The 25,721-nt window shown below is 42.9% G+C and overlaps 1 protein-coding gene across 7 annotated transcripts in view; it reads right to left on the bottom strand.

The window, feature by feature from the left end:
• Window positions 1-25,721, bottom strand: part of PLCB4 (phospholipase C beta 4) — a 365,501-nt gene that overhangs the window by 234,067 nt on the left and 105,713 nt on the right. For 5 of the 7 annotated variants that reach the window (XM_038751364.1, XM_038751365.1, XM_038751360.1 and 2 more), the window contains one exon: window positions 15,487-15,540. The exons of the other annotated variants lie outside the window; for them this stretch is intronic. The gene's annotated coding sequence lies outside the window, so the exon portion shown is untranslated. The remainder of the gene's footprint in view (window positions 1-15,486; window positions 15,541-25,721) is intronic. 7 annotated transcript variants of the gene reach the window in all.

Raw genomic sequence — 25,721 nt, 5'->3', positions numbered from 1 at the left:
TCTCAATGTCTAAAATCTGCTGGAACCCGGAGCCAGTGGAAGGGTGGAGGAGGAGGATGGGAGGGGGGGAGGGCAGTGAGGGACAACCATTCCAACTGCAGATATCGGAGGTGTCCTCACAGCCTGGTCTGGCTCCTACCTTAAGGCCATGTCAGCCAGGTCCAAATTACGCTGGGTAGCTTGATGTAGGAGGGGTCACTGGCGGAAGTTTGCTGACACGGAGGGTTTTCCAAGGGGCAGTGATGGGATGTGGCATCTTTTTGGTCCCTAGGATAGCTCTGTCCACTGACTCTGTGCTGCTGCTACATTCATAGACCAGTCCAGCACAGGTCACAGTATCTCCCGCTGCTCCCTTCCTTCTCTGGGTCACAGGAGTCCTCAGACACAGTTTATTGGGGGGGGGGGGGGGGGGAAATGCATGGAATCAGCACCTGCACCACTGCAGATTGTGTGGGAAAATCATTAATAATAATTGGGATATTTGCTAAGCGCCAAGCCCTGGGATAGATAAAATACAATCAGATGAGACACAGTCCACATGGTACTTCCAGTAGGAAAGAGTGCAAAGCACGGTAGTAAGAGCTTGGGAGAGTGCAATATGACAATAAACAGACACATAAATAGTGAATGTCACCCCATTGTGTCAGGAATAGAAATGGATTCATTTAGGATAGCAGCCAATCCAAAGCTCAGATGCCAAGAGAACACAAGACACTATGTCAGGTTACTATATCAGGAAAGCAAGCCCCTGGTCCCACCTCCAGTGCATGGTGCCATTTCAGATTCACAACTGCTGATGCTAACCCTTTGTCCCCACTTTCTCCTGCATACCCCTATCTATAATAATAATAATGATGGCATTTATTAAGCGCTTACTATGTGCAAAGCACTGTTCTAAGCATTGGGGAGGTTACAAGGCGATCAGGTTGTCCCTCGGGGGGCTCACAGTCTTATTCCCCATTTTACAGACGAGGTAACTAAGGCACAGAGAAGTGAAGTGACTTGTCCAAAGTCACACAGCTGACAATTGGCGGAGCTGGGGTTTGAACCTATGACCTCTGACTCCAAAGCCCGTGCTCTTTCCACTGTGCAACGCTGCTTCTCGACTATCTCCTGCCTCCTGCCTTCAGGACATCTCCATCTGGATGTCCGCCCGCCACCTAAAGCTCAACATGTCGAAGACTGAGCTCCTTGTCTTCCCTCCCAAACCTTGTCCTCTCCCTGACTTTCCCATCTCTGTTGACGGCACTACCATCCTTCCCGTCTCACAAGCCCGCAACCTTGGTGTCATCCTCGACTCTGCTCTCTCATTCACCCCTCACATCCAAGCCGTCACCAAAACCTGCCGGTCTCAGCTCCGCAACATTGCCAAGATCCGCCCTTTCCTCTCCATCCAAACTGCTACCCTGCTCATTCAAGCTCTCATCCTATCCCGTCTGGACTACTGCACTAGCCTTCTCTCTGATCTCCCATCCTCGTGTCTCTCTCCACTTCAATCCATACTTCATGCTGCTGCCCGGATTATCTTTGTCCAGAAACGCTCTGGACATATTACTCCCCTCCTCAAAAACCTCCAATGGCTACCGATCAATCTGCGCATCAGGCAGAAACTCCTCACCCTGGGCTTCAAGGCTCTCCATCACCTCGCCCCCTCCTACCTCACCTCCCTTCTCTCCTTCTACTGCCCAGCCCGCCCCTCCGCTCCTCCACCACTAATCTCCTCACTGTACCTCGCTCTCGCCTGTCCCGCCATCGACCCCCGGCCCACGTCATCCCCCGGGCCTGGAATGCCCTCCCTCTGCCCATCCGCCAAGCTAGCTCTCTTCCTCCCTTCAAGGCCCTGCTGAGAGCTCACCTCCTCCAGGAGGCCTTCCCAGACTGAGCCCCTTCTTTCCTCTCCCCCTCGTCCCCCTCTCCATCCCCCCGTCTTACCTCCTTCCCTTCCCCACAGCACCTGTATATATGTATATATGGTTGTACATATTTATTACTCTATTTATTTATTTATTTATTTTACTTGTACATTTCTATCCTACTTATTTTATTTTGTTGGTATGTTTGGTTCTGTTCTCTGTCTCCCCCTTTTAGACTGTGAGCCCACTGTTGGGTAGGGACTGTCTCTATGTGATGCCAATTTGTACTTCCCAAGCGCTTAGTACAGTGCTCTGCACATAGTAAGCGCTCAATAAATACGATTGATTGATTGATTGATTGGATGTCTGCCCGCCATCTAAAACTCAACATGTCAGAGACTGAGCTCCTTATCTTCCCTCCCAAACACTGTCCTCTCCCTGATTTTCTCATCACTGTAAAGGGCACTGTCATCCCATCGACCCCCGGCCCACGTCATCCCCCGGGCCTGGAATGCCCTCCCTCTGCCCATCCACCAAGCTAGCTCTCTTCCTCCCTTCAAGGCCCTATTGAGAGCTCACCTCCACCAGGAGGCCTTCCCAGACTGAGCCCCTTCCTTCCTCTCCCCCTCGCCTCCCTCCATCCCCCCTTCTTACCCCCTTCCCTTCTCCGCAGCACCTGTATATATGTATATATGTTTGTACATATTTATTACTCTATTTATTTTACTTGTACATATCTATTCTATTTATTTTATTTTGTTAGTATGTTTGGTTTTGTTCTCTGTCTTCCCCTTTTAGACTGTGAGCCCACTGTTGGGTAGGGACTGTCTCTACATGTTGCCAATTTGTACTTCCCAAGCGCTTAGTACAGTGCTCTGCACATAGTAAGCGCTCAATAAATACTTTTGATGATGATGATGATGATCTCCACTGAGTGCTACCTCCACTCGGGATGAAGAACACTAAGGCAGAACCCAGAAAGTCAGAGCACCAGCCTCAGAAGCACAGACAACAAAGTAACTGTGATGACTACGACTTGTACTCGAAGACCAGAAAGAGCCCACATTTCTCCCAGGTGTCCCCGTATAAAAGCCTGTTCTGCAATAGGCACCCCACACTGGCACAGAGAAACCCATAATCAAGTTGCTCTACTTACAATGCAGTTCTTGTAAGTGACACTCATTTTTTTTTTTACATTTCTTCCACTTGCACTACTCTTCCTTGGTATTAATAACTGGTAGCTGGGCCAGAATTATCTTGAAGGCATCCTAAGTAAGAACTGAAATTTATGGCTTTCTAGCTTTTGAATTTTTGAAATAACATTTTTGGTGGCACGGCATTAGCAAAGATTTTTATTTTTGCAAAATAAACCACATATTTTGATTGAAAGGCATCCTTGTTGAGTCACCAATAATAAATATTTTAATAGTGTTTAAACATGTCATTTTTGCTGAATGCTCACCTTTTGCAGGCGGTAAACTAGCACCTGTGAGAAACTTTTAACCACTTGACTTAAGTTCACATTATTTATGCTTATTAATGTTAAATATCAGCAGCAAAGGCAAGCCTATAAAAAGGAACAGTGTCTTATGTGTTCTGGAAACAGTTCTTTAAAAACATTAACACCAAATTCTTGGATTAATATTGCTTCACATATGTGATTTAGCTTGAATTCTATGTATAAGGCACAAAATGTTCATTTGCCAATAAACATTTAAACTGCCCTCAAGGGAGCAAATACTTTGAGTAACTATATTAAATTGTACTGTACTCTCCCAAGTGCTTAGTACAGTGCTCTGCACCCAATAAGCACAAAATATGATTGATGATGAGGATAATGATTTACATTTAATAAACTTAAATAAAAACAGTTGATACATATGTTGATAATTTCTGATTCGAGCCTAGTTCTGAAGTTTTAATTTACAAGAAACTCATCAGAGTACACTGAATTCTTTGAGCATCTTCATCTGTGGTTGATTACTGCTTAGGTTCCACAAAGAGCCAACAAAAGACTTCTGGGTATCTCAAGTCTTATTAATAATAATAATAGTAGTAATAATAATAATGATATTTGTTAAGTGCTTACTATGTGTCAAGCATTGTACTAAGTGCTGGGGTGGATACGGGAAAATCAGGTTGGACACAGTCCTTGTCCCACCTGGGGCTCACAGTCTCAATCCCCATTTTACAGATGAGGGAACTGAAGCCCAGGGAAGTGAAGTGACTTACCCGAGGTCACACGGCAGACAAGTGGTGGGGCTGGGATTAGAACCCATGATCTTAAAACTGTTCACACTAAAGATTACAGAATAAATTTAATGAGAACAAACCACAAAATACACACCTCGAGATATAAAATATGCAAAAAGCTATGTTTATGTCCCTTTCGTTCAGATCAGAAGAAGTGATAAGATTTCATCCACATGGTGAAATTCCCAATACTGAAGGAGGATCGTGGTTACATAACTAGTAACAGAACCGGGGGAGACAACTCTCCTTGATCAGATATCATGTAAGAACCATCTAGATGATACAGATGAAGAACATCCCACATGGTGTAGAAGCTTAGATGCAGTTAGAAGCCCCATGGGGCCCTAGAGGGCCCAAGGGGAACACCTGATCCCCCCTAGTCTCTCAGTTCTCCTATCAATCATATTCATTGAGCTCTTACTTTGTGCAGAGCACTGTACTAAGCTAGTACCTGGAGAGTCTTCTGAATCAGAACCACTTGAGAATCAGATCTGGAGTAGCATTTCTACAATTAGGAATGAGTATTTCCAGTGTCCGTTTGAAAGCACCTCTTCTCCAACAGCACACGATCCCAAGATTGGAGGGATGGTCAATCCTTGACAAAATGTTACCCAATCCCAACAAGTGAGATTCCAACCCCTGGGCCAAGAGCACCTGTGGTGGTGGGAGCAGAAGAGTCTGGACACACATGATATATTATTCGGTGATGACTTAAATAGGGTGTCTGCCTACTGTCAAGGTTTCAAGAACGACCACGCATTCTCAGTACCACCTGTATCAATGCATGCACTGGGCATAGGAGGGTGAGGGGGAAATGCGTGGCTCAGTGGAGAAGAGCACGGGCTTTGGAGTCAGAGGTCATGGGTTCAAACCCCGGCTCCACCAATTGTCAGCTGTGTGACTTTGGGCAAGTCACTTAACTTCTCTGTGCCTCAGTTACCTCATCTGTAAAATGGGGATTGAGACTGTGAGCCCCCCATGGGACAACCTGATCACCTTGTAACCTCTCCAGTGCTTAGAACAGTGCTTTGCACATAGTAGGCGCTTAATAAATGCCATCAAAAAAATGCATATGGATGGCTAAGTGCAAACTATCACTATTACTGCAACACGCCTTTTCCACGAGGTGGGGTGTGGGGTGGGATGTGGGGCAGAGGCGGTCCCCCCACTCCACAAAGAGCTCACCTCCCCCAGGAGGCCTTGCCAGACTGAGCCCCCCATTTTCCTCTCCTCCTTCTCCCCTCCCCATTGCCCTCCCCACAGCACTGCTGTATATTTGTACATATGTATTAATCCATTTATTTTATTACTGATGTGCATGTAGCTATAATTCTATTTATTTTATGGTATAGTACAGTATAGAGAAGCAGTGTGGTTCACTGGCAAGAGCCCGGGCTTTGGAGTCAGAGGTCAGGCGTTCAAATCCCGAGTCCACCGCTTGTCAGCTGTGTGACCTTGGGCAAGTCACTTCACTTCTCTGAGCCTCAGTTCCATCTGTAAAATGGGGATGAAGACTGTGAGCCCCACGGGGGGCAACCTGATCACCTTGTAACTCCCCAGCGCTTAGAACAGTGCTTTGCGCATAGTAAGCGCTTAATAAATGCCATTATTATTATTATTATTTTGATGGTATTGACACCTGTCAACTTGTTTTGTTTTGTGTTGTTGAGAAGCAGCGTGGCTCAGTGGAAAGAGCATGGACTTGGGAGCCAGAGGTCATGGGTTCTAATCCCGGCTCCGCCACTTGTCAGCTGTGTGACTTTGGGCAAGTCACAACTTCTTTGGGCCTCGGTTCCCTCAGTGTTACTTTTCAGTCCTAATTTTCAAATTTTTTCATCCATAAATTGCCTGAAAAACATACCTTATCCATATTCTCAAACTGTAGGATACACACCCTGTCAGCAGGATACCACATTCAGAACACTAAGTTCATTTTCCCCACTGCCAGAGGACATGCTCAAAAAATGTACTGTTGGTAAGATGCCAGTGTTGTGTGTTGGTATCTGAGGAAACAGCCTGGGAGGAAACAGCGCAGAAACCATAGAATTTGACCCAGGTATTAAAACCTTTCAATCTTAAAAGCATTCATAAACTCCATCCCTGGAAAAAAAAAAAGGCACAACTTGGACTTTAAAGGGATTTATAACATTCCCACTTAGCTTCTTCCTCAAAGACTAGGTAACAGTTTCATAGATAGTGATTTGGAGAAACTCCATTTTATTTTGAACCTAAAACTATCATTTCAGCTGTTTCAAAGTGTTGGCAGAAGCTTTTTCTTTGGAGTCAATTCTTCAGCATGCTCTGCCTTTGTAGGAATGTTATAATTACAGTCAGAGCTTTACATGCAATTTCAGTGTGCCACAGGGAAATTTGCATATCCTGAAAGAGGAATCCCCAGGTCTAAAAGTACTTATTATGTTTTCCAATTTCAGTCTTTAAAACCAAAGCAATCAGGAAGGCTTTGCTTAGGTAAACAATTGCCTATAAATGAATTCCAAAGCTAGTACTGCTGTTTATAAAAGAAGAAATTTGCAAACTGATGCAAATATTTAAAAGGTCATACTGTCTACTGCTTGAAGAAGCAAAGGTTATCAGTCCAGTTAAAGCAAACAATGAAGAGTTTGATAATGAAATGGATCTAGTTATTTAAAGCCCACACGAATCTCCCTAGTTCAAAATCCCACCAGAAATATACAGAGGAAAGCTTTTCTCATAAGATTCTTGAACTTATTCCAGCTAGTTTGGACACATGACAAAGCAATCAACATTGCAGTCTGCTTTTCTTTCGACTCATAAACAAGTACCATGGTATATGAAACAGGTGTCAAAGGAGGGTAAGCAGAAAAGAATCTTCAAAAGAGACTTTTGAAGTAAGGATTAGAGTTCAAACAAAGTTGTCCAGGTCACTAATACCTAGCCATGTTCACAGAAGGACAACATCCACTTGGTATTTATATGTGGGATGATCATGGGGTTTAAAATGAATTAAATGGAAATTTCTATTTCAGGAATCCCTCTTCAGGGGAAATTTTGAGAAGGCACATAATATCATTCTGATTCAAAAATAATGCTTTCTTTATGGGAGAAAAATCTCTTGAGTTTCCACGGAAAATGCTTGGGGCAGAATTTGGCCCTTAGAGATTTTTATGTTCAAAGAGGCTATTTTAAAACAATATAGATCCTATTATCAAATGAACAGCACACAAAAGGCAAACAACATCTCTTTCCAAAAGCACGAAAAATTCTACATTTTCAGCTATTATTTTGACTAAGTATTTTGGGGGCAGTTACCAGAGAGTGGTACTTATGCCAAGATCTACACAATAATCAATGCAAACAGAAGAATCATCTCTAGACCATAGGCTCACTAGAGGCAGAGAACCTTTCTGCTAATCTGTTATATTGTACTCAAGCGCTCAGTACAGTGCTCTGTGCATAGTAAACTGAAGAATAAATTACATGGATTCATTTATATTGTGTTGTACTACACTCTTCCAAGGGCTTAGTACAATGCTCTGCACACAGTAAGTGCTCAGCAAATACCCACTGATTCATACGGTGAAGCCAATCAATTAGTAAGTCAATCCAGAAAACTTCAGCCAATAAATCCTGAATTGTTCAGACTTGTTGACTCTACTAACAAAATACGTTCATTTGGCTCAGCAAGCCTTGCAGTGCAAATCTTGGTCATAGATGGGGTCCATATTCAGGACCCCATAATCTCCTTACTCAGTTCAATCAGTGGTTTTTATTGATCCTTACTGGGTGAGAACACTGCATTAAGTGCTTGTGAAAGTACAACGGAGTTGGTGGATGCGATCCCCACCCACAAGAGACTAAGAGTGTACAGGGGGAGACAGATATTAAAATAAGTTAAGGACAGAGGAAACAGCAAAGTATGTCTTTTGTATAAAAGTACAAATCCCAGCTCCGCCACTTGTCAGCTGGGTGACTTGGGGCAAGTCACTTCACTGCTCTGGGCCTCAGTTCCCTCATCTGGAAAATGGGGGTGAAGACTGTGAGCCCCCCGTGGAACAACCTGATCACCTTGTAACCTCCCCAGCGCTTAAAACAGTGCTCTGCACATAGTAAGGGCTTAATAAATGCCATTATAACAAAAACAAAACAAATAAGTGTATCTGCATAAGTGCTGTGGGTCTGGGGTAAATAGAGTTCTTAAGGGGTTCACAACCAAATGCATAGGTGATGCAGAAGGGAGGATGGGTAGGGGAAATGAGCGCTTAGTCAGGGAAAGCCTCTTGGAGATGATGTGGTTTTGGTAGGTTTTTGAAGGTGGGTAGAGTGATGGACTGTCATGGAGAAGGGGAGAGCACTTCAGGTCTAAGGGCAGGATGGAAAAGATCGAGGTACAGACAGTAGGGTGGGCTTAGAAGAGCAAGGTATGCTAACTGGACTGTAGTAGGAGATTAAGTAAGCTTTGATGGAGAAAACTGTTTAAGGGCCCTAAAACTGATTGTAAAGAGTTTGTTTGATGCAGGGGTAGATGGGCAACCACTGAAGGTTTTTGTTTGATGCAGGGGTAGATGGGCAACCACTGAAGGTTTTTGAGGAATAGGGAACTACGGACGTAACTATTTTTCAGAAAAATAACCCAGGAAGCAAAGGGAAGTATGGACTGGAGATGGGAGAGGCAGGGAGGTCAGTGAGGAGGCTGGTGCAGTGGTCAAGGGGGAAAATGACAATGGTTGTAATTGATTTTAATATGTGTCTTCCTCATACACTATAAGCTCCTTAAGAGCAGTGATCGTGTCTGCCAACTGAATTACACTCTCCCAGGTGCTTACTACACTGCTCTGCACAAAGTATGTTTTCAATCAATACCATTGATTCACTGATTTTTAGTTTAAACACTACCAAATGCAAAAGTTATTGTGTCACTCATTTGGCAACAGAAGACATTCCCTATATCAGAATAGATAACCAGTTTTTGCTGTCGATTGAAACTTATGCTGTGATTTGACCTTACCCCAAGAAGACCAATGAAGCAAGGGACCCTGGCCTGGCAAAAGATGAAAATAAAGAGTCCGCCACTTCAACTTTCCATGAATTCACTGTATGCCTGCTGTGGCACACTTTTAAACTTTGTTGGGATGGTTTCAATAATTTTTTTTAAAAAAGGAGACTATAAATAGAAGGTTTGCATTATTCATTCATTCAATCATATTTATTGAGCATTAAATGGGACTACTGTGGGACTATTCCACAAATAGGAAGGCCTGACCAAGAATATGCCAGGGAGTTTAAATGCAAAACAATTCGCATTCAAAAACTGGTATCAGTAATATCCTCCTCAGCTTTGCTTTTATCATTCAAATATTTTCTAAATGCTGAAATTCCCCCAGAGCTAGCAGTGGGAGGGAAAGCATGTGCTAAGACATCACTCAAAAAGCATTCCACATGCATATTCCATCTTAGCCCACCAGTGCTTTACAAATGAAAATGCTGCAGAACAGGGCAGAACATGAGTACACGAAACGCCTTCACCCATCATTTTCAGAGAGAACTACACTATCTTCTTTGAGACCTGCATGAAATATTAACTACGAATAACAATGCTTTCATTCAGTTTAGTCAATTGCAATAATGGTATGGTTCCAAGTTTCAAGAGGGAAAACAAAAGGTCAGGAAAAGAATGGAACAAAGCAAATAAAGAGCAAAGACTTTGTAATATATAACTGAAAACTCTGGAAACCATACAAGTTAATGGCGGATCACTAATACAAGTCAACACTGGCAGATTCACAGAAATAAAATTTATGTGACAATTCACTTACTTCATAAGGGCGGTGCCCAGAATGGTTTCCCCAACGACAGCCATGCACTTCATCTTATTCTTCCTGCTTTCCTATTAAAAGTTGCTTAATGCCAAAGAGCTACTAACATTCTATTGGGTTTCTTTCTGTCCTCTTATAACTTGATAGGCGCTGGAATGCATCTATAAATTGTTTGGTAGTGCCTTCTTCAATTAAAAAAATTAATTATCTTAATTATCAAAATCTAGGGTGAGTTCCTTACACTTGGGAGTGGTATTTTTTCCCTTCTTCAAACAAAATACTCTATATAAAGCATACGGGATATTTTGTTAACAACTAATGTAAAAATATACTTATTATACAAGACTTCAAACTTTTTCCATTTTGTATTTAAAATGTTAGGGAAAACTAGTCCTCAGGAATAATTGATTCACTTTGCTTGCATATAGGATTTTTAAGATAATATGAATAGAGCCAAACAAGTCAATTTTTTGTTTTATCATTTAAGACATTAAATTGACTCATCAGGGTATCTTATAAATCTGAATCTCCATTTCCCTTTGATCAGTTGGGCTCCCAGAACCCTCTCCCTAATACCCCAGGAACTTCCTTTCTCTTCCTTCCTTGACTGTGTTCAGCCTCTTTGTTTGGATGACTTCCTCCTTTCTCCATTATGTCTTCCTCATCCCTGGTGTCCACTGTGAATGAATGTTAAGATGAATAAATCAAGATTTGGCGGATGCTTCTGCTGTAACTGGTTTTGTAATTAAATCAAACAATCCGAAAGGAAGTGACATGGAGCAAAGAGTCGTAATCATCAGGGGAGGCATGGAAAAAATTCTTTGTCTGGTTTCAGTAATTTTAGTTTATTTTTCTTTCTTTTTTTGGCCGCTGTTTCTTAATGGTGGGGCGGGGCAGGGAGATGGGGAAGAAGGAAATGTAAAATATTCCTCACATGGAAACAGACCGAAAATAAAAGGATACGCTCTAGAACTTTAATCATTTGAATACAAAATTGACAAATTTCATGTTTTAGCAAGGTACTGCAGTGCTTAAGGATTTGGACTTGTTCACTCATCTTAAATTTACATCCCAGGAATCCAGATTTCATACATAAGGTTTTAAATGATCATCATGAATCAACAAGCACTAATAATAATACTAATAATCACGGTATTTAAGCGCTTACTAGGTGCAAAGCACTGTATTAAGAACCGAGAGAACAATAATAATAATTATGGAACTTTCTGAGCACTCTGTGCCAAGCACTGTACTAAGTGCTGGGGTAGATATTAGATTATCAGGTTGGACAAGATCCCTGTCCCAAATGGGGCTCACAGTCTAAGACAAAGGGAAAATACGTACGTCATCCCTGTTTTATAGATGAGAAAACTGAGGACACAGAGAAATCAGGTGACCTACACACGGTTACACAGCAGGCAAGTTGCATAGTTGAAATTAAAACCCAGGTCCCTTGACTAGCGAGATCGAAGGTTCACACTGAGGGTGGATAAACTGGAACCATGGGTCAGTGAGGTGGAAGTAAATCTAGAGCCCCTGGGGTTTAACTGTAAAAGAATTCAGTAAAAAATGGAATATGTCTGCCAACTCTGTTGTATTGTACTCTCCCAAGAGCTTAGTACAGTGCTCTGCACATAGTGAGTGCTCAATAAATGATGATGATTATCCTGTAAGGTCAAAGGTAACAAGGCTAAATCTAGGCGTAGGCATTATAATGCTACAGATGGCAAAAAAACTAAGTTGGATCAGATGATGAAAACATTTTATCCAGGGCCTTAGAAACAAAATGGAGACTGAGGAACTTTCACAATGAACGTCTTCCTAGTCTTCCAGACGAGATGAGAGACAGGCATTCATTCTTGGTACAATTCATAGTTCGATTGAATACATCAATGAATCCACATAGTAGAACCAAATTCTTCTAAAAATCTGTGAATGAGTGGAATATCTAGAATGAAGGGTTGCTTTACTCTAAATCCATACTACTTACTTATTCTGGGAATTAATACCAGAATTGCAGACGGCTATCAAAGATAGCCCTATAATTACACACTTTGCTTTCAAAATAAAACTTTCTAAAATAAGAAAATTCCACTCACTGCTATGCACACGCCACTTTATGAGAGCTTATTCAAATATCAGTAACATATCTGATTCCTAAGATTTGAAATAAACTGTTGGCTTTGGTGCAATTCATTTAGAATAGATGAATGTGTCATTTTGGCTTTGGTCCAATTCATTTAGAATGGATGAATGTGTCATTTTAACCCTCCCACATATGAGATCCAGTATAGGGATCAAGCTATTCTTTTACTGATCTGAATCTGCACAGGGAAAACTTAACTATAAGCACAGAACAATAATAATAATGTTGGTGCTATTTGTTAAGCGCTTACTATGTGCCAGGCACTGTTCTAAGCACTGGGGTGGATACAAGGTTATCAGGTTGCCCCACGTGGGGCTCACAGTCTTAATCCCCATTTCACAGATGAGGTAACAGGCACAGAGAAGTGAAGTGACTTGCCCAAAGTCTCACAGCTGCCAAGTGGCAGGGCGGAATTAGAACTCACAACCTCTGACTCCCAAGCCCATGCTCTTTCCACTGAACCACCCTGCTCCTCTTGGAAGCATGAACAAGAACTGGCCCACTAAGTCAAGACTAAGTTTTCTTTAACTAGCAATCTCTTCCCATCCCAGGTAACCTGACATCAGCAAGTCCACCAACCTACAATTAGAGTTTGGAGGTTTTCATAGCCCCATGTCCTGCCATGCTCTAGCACAGGTTTGGGAGTCAGAAGGACCTGGGTTCTAATCCTGGCTCCTCCACCTGTCTGCTGTGTGACCTTGGCCGAGTCACTTCACTGATCTGGGCCTCAATTACCTCATGTAAAATGGGGATGAAGACTGTGAGCTCCATGTGGGACAGGGACAGTGTCCAACCTGATTAGCTTGTATCTACCCCAGTGCTTAGAACTGTGCTTGACACAGAATAAGTGCTTAATTAGCAAATGCCATCATCATCATCCTGAAATGAGAGAAATGACCAGAGAACCCAACCTCTATTTTCCATTGACTCATGATGATTTCATTAGGAAGCAGCAGAAGTCCAAGCTAACTCTTCACAGAGGTTGACAATTTGGATGTCCTGAGAAATCAATACTGTTTCTAATGAATACCATGTGGCTTCACCAAGTTATTTTCCTTTAATTCCTTTATTTTCCTATGCAACGTTTTGGCTTTGGTACATAGGGGGAAAGCAAACTATTGTCTTGAGGCAAAATGCCACAGGGGCAGCAGCGTAGCCTCTTATGAAGAAAGCGACATCACCATCAGCAAAGATGGTGGCAGGTAGTGAGTGGAAATGGAATCTAGAAAATCGTGTGGTTTTTTTTTCTTTAGATTCAAATTCCAGAAGAAACAGAAGATTGAGGGAAGTACAGAACCATGCAAAACGTGGCTCAGTGGAAAGAGCACGAGCTTTGAAGTCAGAAGTCATGGGTTCTAATCCCAGCTCTGCCAATTGTCAGCTGTGTGACTTTGGGCAAGTCGATTAACTTCTCTATGCCTCAGTTACCTCATCTGTAAAATGGGGATTAAAACTGTGAGCCCTTCCCCATGGGACAATCTGATCACCTCCCCAACGCTTAGAACAGTGCTTTGCACATAATAAGTGCTTAATAAATGCCATTATTATTAAAAGAGTGGACTGATTTAACATGAACTACAACATCAAAAGACCCAACAATGAGATGATACTTGAAAAAGGCAAACAACATTGCTTTCACAAGTTTCAATTAAAGTTTCATAAGTCTCAATGGCATGAAGAACCCAAACAGAGAAGCAGCGTGGCTTAGTGGAAAGAGCTTTGCCTGGGAGTCAGAGGACATGAGTTCTAATACCAGCTCTGCTACTTGTCTGCTGGGTAGTCTTAGGCAAGTAACTTCATTCACTGATTAATTCATTCAATCTTATTGAGCGCTTACTGTGTGCAGAGCACTGTACTAAGCACTTGGGAATTACAAGTCGGTGACATATAGAGACAGTCCCTACCCAACAACGGGCTCACAGTCTAGAAGGGGGAGACAAAACAAAACATGCAGACAGGTGTCAAAATCATCAGAACAAATAGAATTAAAGCTATATGCACATCAATAACAAAACAGAATAGTAAATATGTACAAGTAAAATGAATAGAGTAATAAATCTGTACAAATATATACAAGTGCTGTGGGGAGGGGAAGAAGGTAGGGCAGGAGGGATGGGGAGGAGGAGAGGAAAAAGGGGGCTCAGTCTGGGAAGGCCTCCTGGAGGAGGTGAGCTCTCAGTAGGGTTTTGAAGGGAGGAAAAGAGCTGGCTTGGCGGATGTGTGGAGGGTGGGCATTCCAGGGCAGGGGAAGGACGTGGGCCGGGGGTTGACGGTGGAACAGGCGAGAACGAGGTACAGTGAGGAGGTTAGCGCAGAGGAGCAGAGGTTGCGGGCTGGGCTGGAGAAGGAGAGAAGGGAGGTGAGGTAGGAGGGGGTGAGGTGATGGACGGCCTTGAAACCGTGAGGAGTATTTGCTTGATTCGTAGGTTGACAGGCAGCCACTGGAGATTTTTGAGGAGGGGAGTAACATGCCCAGAGCCTTTCTGCACACAGATAATCCAGGGAGCAGAGTGAAGTATATACTGACGTTGGGAGATCAGAAGAGGCTGATGCAGTTATCCACTTGGGACAGAAGGAGAAATTGAACCAGCAAGGTAGCAGTTTGAATGGAGAGGAAAGGGTGGATCTTGGCAATGTTGTGGAGGTGAGACTGGCAGGTTTTGGTGACAGACTGGATGTGTGGGGTGAACAAGAGAACAGAGTCAAGGATGACACCACGGTTGCGGGCTTGTGAGACGGGAAGGATGGTAGTGCCATCTACAGTGATGGGAAAGTCAGGGAGAAGGCAGGGGTTGGGAGGGAAGATAAGGAGTTCAGTCTTGGACATACTGAGTCCTTGACTTCTTTCTGCCTCAGTTTCCTCATCCGTAAAATGGCAATACCTATTCTTCCTCCTACATAGTCTAAGAGCCCGAGGTGGGGCAGGGATTGTGTCTGACCTGATTAAATACAATTATTACTATTATTACATTTAGGAATATCAGCTTTTGTATGGAAGTATAGCAGCTGTCTACCCAAACATTACTGCACCAAATCATACAGAAATAACCAGAGATTTGACAGCTTTTTCTTCATGCAACCTAACAAAAAACATTTCAAGGCCTTCCCAAAGGGATGTGAGGAAAGACCTCCACAAAAATTAAAACATGTTACCAAAACAATAATGAAACTGCAGATAATGATTAACTTCTGCTACCTGTTACAGTGTTGCTGACCTCATTTCAAATTCTTTCCCAAATCTCCTTCTTTGAGAAGGGGTCTGGCAAACACAGAAATTTAATTCAGAAATCTGAATTCTTCTGTTTAAAAATATATTAATGGCATACTCTAAAAACCTCAAAACTATTTGTTTTAGGTGAAATGGTCTGTCACAGTTTACTGAAAATAAGAAAATCAAAAAGGAAGATGCAAATGACATAAATGAAGCACACATGCCTACCTTTATGAGAGTGATCACAATTCAGAAGGTCTCATTGTGCAGAAACTGTCTCCACTGAAAATATAAATAAAATAATATTTTTCTGGTGCCAGAACACCAAAGAGGATTCTTCTTTAAATCAGAAGCCAGAAGCCCCTTTTTCATTACAATGCATACATTTCTGGTCTTATTTAAATGTGGAGAACCTTAGTATTTTCTCACCAACACCCCAAAACCTGGTGACAGGTATAGAAACATAATCAGCAACATGCTAAAGATCTGCCTCAAATTCCCCTGACAGTTTGCATGTTTCTTGACTCCAGGTTAACTCTTCCATCACAAGTAACGCCACCACCACCTTCCCTGTCTCAAACATGCAACCTTGAAATTATGCTTGACTGGTTCTCCTCCAAATCCCACATTCAGTCTGTCTCCAATTCCTGTTGGCTTTCCTTTCACAATACGTCCAAAGTCTGTCCCTTCCTCGCCACTAAAATGGCCACCACACTGATCAAGGTTCTTGTCACTTTCTGGCATGATCAAAGCATCAGTCTCATTACTGATCTCCCTGCCTCCAGTTTATCTGGATCCTCTCCAGTCCAGACACAGCTGCCTGGATCATTATTCTAAAATATCATTCTGCACCAAGTTTCTTCACTCCTGAAAAACATAAGATGATTAGTCATTCTTCTCACAACAAGCAGAAACTCCTGACCACTGACTTTAGGATAACCAATCAGGTCTCTATTTTGTCTTTTATTTGTCTACTCTCTTCTCCCATTTCAGTCCAGCTTGGACTCTTCATTCCTCTCAAGCAAACCTACTCACTGTGCCTTGATCTTTCCACCTTTGACCTGTAATTTACATTCATTCATTCACTCATTCAATCGTATTTATTGAGCGCTTACTGTGTGCAGAGCACTGTACTAAGCGCTTGGGAAATACAAGTTTGCAACATATAGAGACGGTCCCTACCCAACAGCGGGTCACAGTCTAGAAGGGGGAGACAGACAACAAAACATATAAACCAAATAAAATAAATAGAATAAATATGTACAAGTAAAATTAAAGTAATAAATATGTATATACATATATACAGGTGCTGTGGGGAGGGGAAGGAGGTAAGGCCGGGGGGATGGGGAGGAGGGGAAGAGGAAGGAGGGGGCTCAGTCTGGGAAGACCTCCTGGAGGAGGTGAGCTCTCAGTAGGGCTTTGAAGGGAGGAAGAGATCTAGCTTGGTGGATGTGCGGAGGGAGGGCAATCCAGGCCAGGGGGAGGACGTGGGCTGGGGGTCGACGGCGGGACAGGCGAAAACGAGGCACAGTGAGGAGATTAGCGGCAGAGGAGCGGAAGGTGCGACCTGGGCTGTAGAAGGAGAGAAGGAAGGTGAGATAAGAAGGGGCGAGGTGATGGACAGCCTTGAAGCCAAGGGTGAGGAGTTTTTGCCTGATGCATAGGTTGATTTGTAGCCACTGGAGATTTTTGAGGAGGGGAGTAATATGCCCAGAGCATTTCTGCATAAAGATGATCCGGGCAGCAGCGTGAAGTATGGATTGAAGTGGGGAGAGACAGGAGGATGGGAGATCAGAGAGGAGGCTGATGCAGTAATCCAGTCGGGATACGATGAGAGATTGAACAAGAAAGGTAGCGGTTTGGATGGAGAGGAAAGGGCGGATCTTGGCAATGTTGCGGAGGTGAGTGGCAGGATTTGGTGACGGACTGGATGTGAAGGGTGAGCGAGAGAGCTGAGTCGAGGATGACACCAAGGTTGCGGGCTTGTGAGACGGGAAGGATGGTAGTGCCATCAACAGTGATGGGAAGGTCAGGGAGAGGGCAGGATTTGGGAGGGAAGATAAGGAGTTCAATCTTGGACATGTTGAGTTTTAGATGGCGGGCATACATCCAGATGGAGATGTCCTGAAGGCAGGAGGAGATATGAGCCTGGAGGGAGGGAGGGAGAGCAGGGGCAGAGATGTAGATTTGGGTGTCATCAGTGTAGAGATGATAGTTGAAGCCGTGGGAGTGAATGAGTTCACCAAGGGAGTGAGTGTAGATCATTCTCTGGGCCTGGAACTTCCTCCTCCTCCAAATTTTACATATCACAGCTCTCTCCATTTTCAGAGCCCTTCTGAAAGCACATCTTCAGAAGGTGTCCCCAGATTAATATCTAATTTCACCTGTTTATATCCTCTCCTACTACCTCTCCAACATATATTGTACTTAAGTATATATCCTACACAGGAATAAACTCTCACACAATCTTTATTTCTTCTTTCACCTATCTGTAATATATTTCCATGTTTCTCCACCTGTATATTATAATTACTTGAGGGCAGGGATCATGACTGGCTCTATCACACTTTTCCAAGTGCTAGTAATAGTATTTACTAAATGCTTACTGTATGCAAAATACCATACTAAGTGCTGATAGGGAATCACCAGTTGGAAATCAGACATAGTCCTTGGCCATCAATGTGCTCAAAATCTAACAACATAACAGGGGAGAGACAGACACTTGTGAAAGAAGGAACAATGAAACACTAAAGCAACATAAAAAATAAGAGCAAATACAAAACTACTATACTGACTGCTGAGTCTCCTGTGCTTCAGCTTCTGAATTTTTAGCTAGCCAAAACTAAATAGGATTGCTAATGGAAGAGTTCTTCTTCATGAAAGGATACTGGCCTTATCTGCAAAATAAAGCTCTCAAACAATAAGAAATCTGGCTTCATCATGTTTTCAAATAAAGGTGACCAGATGGCCTGCAACAGGTAGGACAGTGATCCTATGCATGTGTGGGTGTGCATGTTGTGTGTGTGTGTGGGGGGGGGGGGGGGGGGGAACCAGGAACCGGGGAAGAGGGCAGCAGTTTGTGCTCATCAGCAACAACCTGCATTTGTAAAGTACCCACTACTCTGTCCTCTAGGTCCTTGGGAGCATAAAAGAGAAGTAAAAGACAAGCCCCTGTCTCAGAGTTTCCAGGGAAGACAAACAGAAATTAATTGCAAACATACAATAGGTACAAGATTAGGAGCATGGAAACAAAAGATAAAAACAAAAGAAGGCCATGATGTAAACAAATAAGCAGATATACAGATGAGTGCTGAGGGTGGCTGGTGGGATGTGGGGGAAGGGGTGGGGATTAAATCCAGAAATGCCTCTTGGAGAAGATGGCTTTTTGGGGATTAGAAAGTGACATCTTGGTTTAATGGATTAAGAGGGTGTACTGGAGCCCCATACAAGGGAAAAAGTCATAATGGTAGTATCTATTAAGCACTTACTCTATGCCACGCACTCTGGGAAACACTGAAACGTGAGAGCTATAGGGAATCCCAGAGAGAATCCTTGGGGGCTGGGGTCCAAAAAAGACCTAAATTATACTAGCCAGCTTTGGAGACGGTCAGTTAAGAGTAGTGTTCTACTAGCGTTCCCTGATCATAAATCTGTTTTGCCTGAAAAGACACATAGATCTTAAAGTCTTTGAGGGCAGGGCTTGTGTCTACCAACTCTATTTTATTGCATTCTCCCAAGTGCTTGGTATAGTGCTCTGTACACAGTAAGTGCTTAATAAATACCATCAATTGACTGAACTTTCACACATCCACCAAACTAGCTATCTTCCTCCCTTCAAAGTCCTACTGAGAGCTCACCTCCCCCAGGAGGCCTTCCCAGACTGAGCCCCCTTTTTCCTCTCCTCCTCCCCATCCCCCCCTCTGCCCTACGTCCTTCCCCTCCCCACAGCACTTGTATATATTTGTACCGATTTATTACTCTATTTTACTTGTACGCATTTACTATTCCATTTATTTTGTTAATGATGTGCACATAGCTATAATTCTATTTATTCTGACGATTTTGACACCTGTCTACATGTTTTGTTTTGCTGTCTGTCTCCCTCTTCTAGACTGTGAGCCCGTTGTTGGGTAGGGACCATCTCTATATGTTGCCGACTTGTACTTACCAAGCACTTAGTACAGTGCTCTGCACACAGTAAGCGCTCAATAAATATGACAATGAACTACCTACTTTGCAATTGCAGACTCCTGTCCATTTGTTAAGTGGCCTGGGAGTCCATCTATATTGCTGATTAGGGCAATACAGAGCTGGTAGTAGCCCCTATTACTCTGCCAGGCTGGGTAGAACCAAATCCCCAAATTCTACACCAATCAAATGGAAATGCAGATATCACAGTTCCCAGGGAGTGGTGCTCAGTTCTATGACAGAGGGTTGAGAAATGGGAATTAAGTGTGGGAGATGAGATGAAAAATACATACTGGGATTAGGATACAAGGATAGAAGTCAGTGACTGATTATGCTGATGATCAAATTTGCAATAATAAATGATAATTCTTTTAATTTCATTAATCACCCACATAATCCCAAAAAACAATCTTGCTAAATGCAAATAAATGGTTGTGATTACTCAAGTTTATTCAAAACAATTAGCTTCTGAAGATAATTGTATATTAAAGTAATAACTTTCTCTAGCCACATAAGGGGAAAATTGTATTAAAGTACAGAAAAACTTAATCACCCCCATTTCTAAGTCATTTTTAACTGAACTGACCAAGAGTGTCTCAGTGGAATGGGCCCATAATGAAAATTCTGACTTTGCCATTGATCCATTATGTGGAAAGCAATTTAACTTCTGTGGGTGTCAGTTTCCCCCTCTGCACAACAGGGATAATGATGTGTGGATTAAGACATTATCAGGACGTTTTTGGATTTGAGAGTGCCAGATCGAAAACACTACCAATGCATAATTACAAATGGGCTGCAATCAAGGGAAAACACTGCAAAACACACTGAAGAGGTATTCCATTATTTATGCTTTTTCTGTTTATGCAACACTTTCTCCAAGGTTCCAAAGTGCCTTATGAACATGAAGTAATTATTCCTCATAGCACCCCAGTGACTTGTATAGACAAAGTATTATACTATGCTTTATGAGGTTTCAAAAGATGTGCATTCCTCCCCATGGCCAATGCCACCAGGAGAAAGGGTCGTTCCTAAACCAGGTGTGACCGTGGGCACTAGGGAGGAGAGCAGAACTGCCATTTCAGGCATTGCACTTTCATTTCATCTCCCCCTCTAGACTCTAAACTTCCTGTGGGCAGGAAACGTCTACCAACTCTGTTATACTGTACTCTCACAAGTGCTTAGTACAGTGCTAGGCACACAGAAAGTGCTCAGTAAATATGATTAACTCATTTCATGGTTTTGCTCTGTGGCCACTCAGCTTCCTCTCAACTGGGGAAATCTCCACTGCTCCAAGGTAAGTAAATAGTTCGTTTCATACTTTTCAATACCTCATTCAACAGAAAAAAATTAATAAATAAAGGCAGACAGGAATTCTTTTAAGGGCAGGAATGATCACAGGAAAAATAAACGATAATTGAAATACGAAAAGATAAGCTGGCCTTTCTTCTTGTTTCAGGGAGCAACTGCTGCCTGGGAATTGGAAAAGAGCTCCATAGAGAGGTGATGAGGTATATTTTCATCTAACGTCTATGAACATCTATCTGGTTGTCACTAGAAAGGCACCATGAAGACCCTCTGTGAGGCCACGGCTGACATTCACAGTGAACAGGGAAAGACACACAACAGAATCAGCCACACTGTCTGGAAGTTAGCTAAATGACCTTGCTATATTGAGAAGCTGTTGCAGGATGTTAAGGAAAAACTGGATTTATTTTTTAAGTTGGATAACCTCAAGGGAACAGCAGAACCCCAGTCTAATTTGCAGTTTCTTAAACCAGAAACAGAAGTAGCTGAGAAATGAAGGGTTAAGGGAGTCTCTAGAGGTAGAGGGAAGACTCTATTGTCTAGTAGGAACTGTTCAAACAGCCACTAGTAAGGGAGTTACTCATTGTTTTGCACTTCACTTTTTCAAGTTTTCTTGGCCTTAGTGGTTAACTATGTTTTCTTTCAAATTAAGAAACAATACCAAATGTTGGAAAGGAAATTCTTCTGATTTAATGGGTGAGAACATAAAGCCTGGAAAAGGGAGTATTATGGGAAAATCCAAAGTAGCCTGGTTCTATGGGGCAGGTTTCCAAGTCTACAACTGAAGGGGCACTTGAGCTACATACTTACACATCTATAGGTACCAACTGTTAACAAGATGGCCTCATAAATTCTAACTCAACAGAACAAGCAGAAATAGAATGTTAGAGCTACTGGGATTTAAAATAGATTGCCCTACCAATTATATTTATGGAGTACTTACTCCATGCAGCACTAAGTACTTGGGGTGTATTGTGGAGCTTGGAGGTATGATCCCTGCCTCAAGGAGCTTACCATCTAGCAGGGGGAGACAGACACTAAATCACAGGTAGGGGAAAAACAGAGTTTAAAGATACGTACTTAAGTGCTACTTGGAGCACCAAATTAGTGCTTACAGCTAAGAACCCTAGTGCAGAGTGACACAGAAGTCCTGGAATGGGGGCAGTGGGTGAGGAAAAGAGTTAATCAAGGGAGGCCTCTTGGACATGTGATTTTAGAAAGGTACTGAAGAAGAGGAGAGCAGTGGTCAGCTGGATGTGAACAAGGAGAGACTAGCAACAGGAAAGAGCATGAACAAGGGGTTGATGACCAAACATACGAGAGGGTGGCACAGTGAGCAGGGTGACTGAGGAAGGAAGCCAACATGCTGGGTTGTAGTGGGAGAGAAGTGAAGATAAGCAAGGGGAAAGAGAGCGAAGTGACTGACAAAGTCAGTGGAGAGGAGTTTCTGCGAAGAGGAATGGACAACCACTGGAGCATTTTAAGGAATCAGGAGAGACATGTGGAAAAACTTCTTAACCTTTAACTAATGAAGCTCAACTAGGGTTTTCCATTTTGGGGACTATACACCTAAACATTTAAGATCTAATTCCTTCAAGGCAGAACAGGGATTTGGATGCACAGTTTTATTCACAGGCTGTAACTCTAACAGTAAAAAGCCATTCGAATGACGTCTTCCCCTTCCCACCACTTCCTGCCCAAGAAACTCTACAGCTTTCCTTGGTTGACACTGAAGCTGTTTGTTCAGGACAGATGGCCCAGGTTAGGCCACCCCGCCCTTCGGGAAAGCAGCCAGGATGGAGCCTAAATGTCAGCTGCCGCTATCGGCTTATCCCCGTGGCAGGGCAGGGCTGTTCCCATGGGAGCTGGGCCCGAGGCGCCCAGCTGCTTCCGGGCCAGGCCCCCACTGAGGACAAACCATTCTCTCTCTCTCCTTATCTAGGGCCCTAGCCAGAAGTTCCAGAAGACGTCAGGCACTGCTGCTGTGGCTACCGCCCCGAGCCACAGCACCTTAGTCCTGGGCTGGCCCCAGAGCAGTGTGGTCTAGTGACTAGAGCAAGGGCCCAGGAGTCAGAAGGTTCTAGTCCTGGCTGCACCACTCACCTGCTGTGTGACCTTGGGCCAGTCACAATTTCTCTGTGCCTCAGTTACCTCATCTGTAAAACAAGACTGTATGCCCTATGTGGGATAGTGACTGTGTGAAACCCATTTATCTTGTATCTACCCCAGTGCTTAGTACAATGGCTGACACACAGAAAGCACTTAAATATCACAGTTATTATCGTTATTATTAGTGATAGCAGCCGTAATGGCACTAGCAGAGGAGACAGTGTGGGAGTACTTTCTTCCCTTCCTCTCCCTCTTCTTTCCCTTCCTCTCCAGTCATTGGGATTTATTCCATCAAGCACATTTATTGAGCACTCACTGTGAAGAGAGCACTGAACTAAGTGCTTGAGAGAATACAACATAACAGAGTTGGCAGAACACTCCTGCCCACAAGGAGCATACAGTCTAGAAGGGGAAGACTGACATTTAAATGAATTATGGATATGAACATAAGTACTATGGGGCTGAGTGCTTACTGTGCTTATTGAATGCTTCCTGTTTGCCCAGCACTTTACTAAGCTTTCCATTTCTCTCTTCTTTATCTCCACCCCTCCTCCCTCTTCCCCATTTTCCCCTCCTAAATTCCACCCCCTCAACACTCCACCACAAGGATGCTTCCACACTGAAAATGAAAAGTTAACCTCCACCCCCTTGAGTGCACATGGACAGACTGGAGCATCAACAGGGACAGCAATCTATTAGTAAAGACTGAAGGACTTGGAAATTGATCCACAAGAGCTTTTTAATACTAAATCGATATGCTTTTCACTAGACCACTCTGCCTCCCTGAGTGTTTCTGAGAATAAAAAAAAAGTGTTTCAATGATTGATCAAGCGCCAAATACAGTAGATCATGAAAACTGTTAATTTTAAAACTTTATTTGATGTTAACATGTTCACGACTGAGTTCATTTATGCTATTTGATACTGAGGCTATTTGAAATTTGTCAAATAGTGTAGGTAGGACAGTGAGCTGGTGGCCAGGTAGGCCACAACGGCTGAGTGGCTCCCAGAAATTCCTTTATTTCTCCTGCACTGGAGCAAGAAAAAAGAGAGGAAAAAAGAAATTCTACTCGTCCACCTCTTTCAATCAATCAATCAATCGTATTTATTGAGCGCTTACTATGTGCAGAGCACTGTACTAAGCGCTTGGGAAGTACAAATTGGCATCACATAGAGACAGTCCCTACCCAACAGTGGGCTCACAGTCTAAAAAGTCCTTTCCCCACCATGAGTATTCGGACAGGGAAGACGTTCCTGAAAAGAATTTTTAATCAATTGCATTTATTGAGTGCTTCCTATGTACAGAGTAACGTACTAAGCACTCTTCCCCATCACTGTTAAAAATAGTTTATGATTGATGCCACTGTGGCCTTGACAGTAGGGTCTTTCATAGAACTGAAACAGTCTTGAGACAATTCAGACCATCACCCTGCCTCCAGGCAAGTGAATGCCTAATCATTCAAGACAGATGTTAATTATTTCCTTTTGATTCTAGAAATTAAGGTGTCACGCTCTCCTCTGAGAATCTGTTCCTATACTCAACTGCCTACTTGTCTATCATTTCTCCCTTACCTGACTCACTCTCTCTGCAATTTCAATCATTTCTCTTGCTTGCCTATATGCTCAAATAGAAAACCGTTCAGTTTAAGCACATACTCAAGGCCACATGAAGTCAGGTCAATGGCCCATTCACCCAGCACTCAGTACACCTGTCTACAGGACACTGTTACACAAACATCCAATCTACACCTCGAGCTCAACATGTCCAAAAATGAACACCTCATGTTCCCTCCCAAATCCTCACAGTCAAATTTTCCCATCACTGGTGACAACAGTTCAAGATGTTTAAGTTCAAGACGTTCTTCACACATCTTCCCACTCTACAAAACCCTCCAGTGGTTTCCAGTTCTTTCCTGCATCAAGCGGAGACTTCTGACCACTGGCTTCAAGGCACGTAATCGGTTCTCTTCTTATCCTCACATCAGCCCCAAAACCCTCTGGCTCACACACTTCATTATTTGATATTGATGTTATCCTTTCAACCAATCTATTCTCTGTGCCTTGTTCTTGTCTCTCTTGCTAATGACCTTTTGCTCACATTCTTCCTCCTGCCCAGATCTCCCTCCAGCCAGTCAGTACTTTCCCTGTCTTCAATGGCCAACTGAAATCCCATCTCCTCCAGCTGGATTTCCCTGATTAATCTCATCTGCCCACCTGATTTCCTCTCCTGCTGTAACTTCAGCCTTTCCATGCCACTCCCTGCCCCACCTTTTCCAGTTGCACGTATGTACATATCAATACACTCTGTTGCTCCACATCACTTATGTACCTACAATGAGATATTATTTATTTATATTAATGTCTGTTTTGTTCTTCTAGACTGTAAACTCATTATGGGCAGGGAACATTTCTACCAACTTTGTTTTATTGTACTCTCCCAAATGCTTAGTACGGGGCTCATGATCGGTAAGCACTAAATAAGTACAATCGATGATGATGATTCTATCAATTATTTTAGTGCTTTCTCCACTAGACTCTAACCTCCTCAAGGGCAGGCTTTTTGTCCACTAATTCTATTGTGCTCTCCAGAACACTTATGCTAGCCCCAGAGTAAGCACTCATTAAATACCACTGATTGAATGATTAAAGACAGCACCAATGAAGACATTGTGGGACAGTTTGGGCAACTGCTCTCCTTGACCTGCAATCACATACATGGTCAGGGAAGAACCTTATAATATCGTTAACCATTTCCTTACATCCACTCCATCTATTTAAATCCTTCCTCAGCCCAACACCCCAAATTTTCCCTTCTTTGAACCTATTAACTGCTCACTCAAAAAGTAAACTTTTCTTTTTCTT

This window comes from Tachyglossus aculeatus, chromosome 9 (genome assembly GCF_015852505.1).
Source record: "Tachyglossus aculeatus isolate mTacAcu1 chromosome 9, mTacAcu1.pri, whole genome shotgun sequence".
Lineage (NCBI taxonomy): Eukaryota > Metazoa > Chordata > Mammalia > Monotremata > Tachyglossidae > Tachyglossus > Tachyglossus aculeatus.
The sequence above is the reverse complement of the archived record's forward strand: the minus strand, read 5'-3'. Positions and strand labels throughout refer to the sequence as shown.